The 3505-nt window shown below is 37.7% G+C and overlaps 1 pseudogene; it reads left to right on the forward strand.

The window, feature by feature from the left end:
* The first annotated feature begins 216 nt into the window (after nt 1-216).
* On the forward strand, nt 217-3297 carry LOC140507885 (zinc finger protein 800-like; annotated as a pseudogene).
* Nucleotides 3298-3505: the final 208 nt, after the last annotated feature.

Here is a 3505-nt window from a genome sequence, read left to right on the forward strand (position 1 = left end):
GCTTCTGTGTCTAGGCTGGGGATTCTTTGGGAATGCAGTGCATTGTGGAGTGGCCCAAGGGAGTGGGCTGCCAGGCTAGGGAACTATGCCCCTGGGGGTGGGCTGGGGCTCTGTCCCAAATGCAGTCTTCACTTCCTACTCTAGGCTGGCCCCAGGAGCTGACAGAAAAGCCACAATGAGGAAGTGTAGAAGTAAAGTAGGTCATACCCACTGAAAATGCCTCTGAGGGACAAGTGGTGTCAGACTGACCACCATCATCATGGATGTCATGAACCAGTGTATATTCTGGAACCTGGAGATCCTTCTTTGTTTCAACAACCACCGCAGACTTCCAAATCTGGCATTCAACAAATTATTGAATGCTTTCCATCAGTTTAGGTTTGCAGATTCAACTTTCAAGAGATTTTCACCACTTTAAAGAATAGAACCTACTATTAGGGAACTAAACAACTAAAACATTTTATTAAGAGATGTGGACTCAATTGAGTGTAAATTATGTCACAGTCTCTTCACAGGATTACCAAATTCGATTACTCATAAAAAATCCTACTGCCCTCCAAGTCTCCAGATGGCTGACAACCTTTCTGAGGTAAATGATAAACAAAGCCAAGCTATGAATGATATCCTAGAAGCCACTTATCTAAGTGTGGACAAGAGAAAATATATTATTAGGCTAGAATCCAGAGAAACTAGTCAAAATGCAGTGTTTCAGTATGTTTTGAGGACTAATAATCCAGCTGAGGTCAAGTCAAGTGATTTTCCTGATTCAAACTCAAGCAAGAACCTAACATTGAACAGTCCTAAACAATTCTAGTTACAGATACAGGAACAGAAATCGTAGAGCTCTGTCCTGCAGAAACAATTGCAAATGAAACGACATTTCTGATGAACAGCCTTAGGAATCTTGCAGTGGCTTGGAAACTCCTGAGAATTCTAATTTTGGCCACCAGTTGATTTGCTGTCTTTGTAGAAAAGAATTCAACTCCAGATGCTGTGTTCGTTGGCACTTTGGAAAAGTACACACACAAAAAAGATGGAAGAACTAAAGAAGTATATTGAAACACTAAAGAATCTGAACTAGTCCTCTACTAAAGTGTGCAAGAAGAATGTTCTGAGAGTTAAAGCTATCTATAGTCATATGATAAAATGCTCTAAATCATTATTGATTAGAGAGATGCAAATCAAAACAACTCTGAGTTACCATATCACACCTATCAGATTGGCTAACATGACAAAACAAGAAGATGATAAATGTTGGAGAAGAATTAGAAGAGTTGGAACACTAATTCATTGTTGGTGGAGCTGTGAGCTGATCCAAACATTCTGAAGAGCAATTTGGAACTATGCCCAAAGGGCTACAAAAATGTGCATACCCTTTGATCCAGTAATATCGCTTCTGGGACTCTATCCCAAAGAGATCATAGAAATGGGAAAGGGTCCCACATGGACCAAAATATTTATAGCTGCTATCTTTGTGGTGGCCAAAAACTAGAAATCAAGGGGATGCCCATCAATGGGGGAGTGGCTGAACAAGTGGTATATGAATGCAATGGAATACTATTGTGCCATAAGAAATGATGAACAGGAAGACTTCAGAGAGGCCTGGAAGGATTTATATGAACTGATGCTGAGTGAAACGAGCAGAGCCGGGAGAACTTTGTACACAGCAACAACCACAGTGTGTGAGGAATTTTTCTGGTAGACTTAGTCCTTCATAGCAATACAAGGACCTAAAAAATTCCCAATGGATTCTTGAGACAAAACGCCTTCCACAGCCAGAGAAAGAACTATGGAATTGGATCGCAGAATGAAGCAGATCATTTTCTTTTGTATTATGTTTTGGTTTGTTTTATGATTTCTCCCATTCATTTTAATTCTTCTATGCAACATGACTAAGGTGAAAATGTATTTAATAGAAATATATCTGTAGAACCTATATAAGACAACACACAGTCTCAGGGAGGGAGGGGAGAGTGAGGAAGAAAAATCTAAGATACATGGAAGTGATTGTAGAACACTGAAAACAAATAAAATAATTTAAAAAAAAAAAAAAGAATGTTCTGGGGGCAGCTAGGTGGTGCAGTGAATGGAACACGGGCCCTAGAGTCAGGAGGACCTGAGTTCAAATTCGGCCTCAGAAACTTGACACTTACTAGCTATGTAACCTTGGGCAAGTCACTTAACCCCAATTCTCCCCTCAAAAAAAAAAAGAGAGAGAAAAGAATGTTCTAATAACACTGAGTAGGAGTAGTTCAGTATCTTATAAATCATTTACTACAAAATCAAATATAAGGATGCATTTTGATGACGTTCATAGAGGACTGAGGAGAGATTTAATTACTCCTGATGTAGCTATATATAGCCAGAGCAGCCTTTGTTCCTGTATACTGTTTCTCCCAAAAAATCTAAGACTTGGAAACAAAAGTCTTATTCAAAAGCTGAATACGATTTAACTGTAATTCACAAATAATGCTTAAAAGACATAAGCAAATTGTCCACAAGATAACTTACTGGAATAAACTCTAAAGGAGAAAAAGGCCCTAATAATACTGTCAACAACATAGAAATAAATGTAAAAGTTGAACCATCAGACTGTAGAATCTTCACCCTTTTGTATTACACATTCTCCACAAAATGAATTAAAGGGAACAAATCATTCAAATGAGAAAAAGAACACCCCAGCAGCTCAGAAAAATAAAGTTAAGCAAGACTCAGACAGCCTTAACTCAAGGAGTCCTGCTGCAGGTGGCCAGCAAAAACCAGAAAACCAAAACTTTCAACTGGTTTGGACTTCAAGTATCTTTACTGTAAACCTTGTAAAAGCCAATTTACTTCCAAACAGAGCTTGGCTAAACACATTGAGCTGCACACAGATGGAAATAACATTTATGTTAAATTGTAGAAATGTCTGCTTTGCACTTTTGAAACGCAGTGGAGACGTGATATGAGGCACATAACTGTGGTTCACAAAAAATCATCAAGGCTATCTTGGGAAAATCACAGTCAGTTTAGAGATCAGAGATATAAAAAAAGCTCATTGATTTTGTTCTAAATAAAGTGACAAAAAGAGGTCCTCCAAGGGACGAAGCAAAGCAAAGGATGGAACTTTTAACTCTCCCAACAAAAAATATGAAGTAGCTGATGTTGGCATTGAAGTCACAAAAAATTTTTCTTTTCACAGATGCAATGAATGTGGAAAAGCATAAGAAAATTCATAAGTTAAACACTTTTAATTCACTTAAAGGAAATAAAACCAAAGGCCAAGATCTAAGTCTCTTGTCTGATAAGTTCCAGTGATGTACGGAAAGGTTTGGAGCTTGTTTGTATGGAAAGACTTTTAATTGGTATTAGAACCACTAATGGTTCTAAATGGTTTTATAAAGAAAAAAATATTTTCATAAATTTTCAATTATTACTGCTGTTTTCTAACTCAATTAATAGCCATCTGACTACATGTTTCTAAGGCTATTGCCTCCTCCTGCACTTTGAAGCAGCTATGAAATTA

The sequence above is a fragment of the Notamacropus eugenii genome, chromosome 5 (genome assembly GCF_028372415.1).
Source record: "Notamacropus eugenii isolate mMacEug1 chromosome 5, mMacEug1.pri_v2, whole genome shotgun sequence".
NCBI lineage: Eukaryota > Metazoa > Chordata > Mammalia > Diprotodontia > Macropodidae > Notamacropus > Notamacropus eugenii.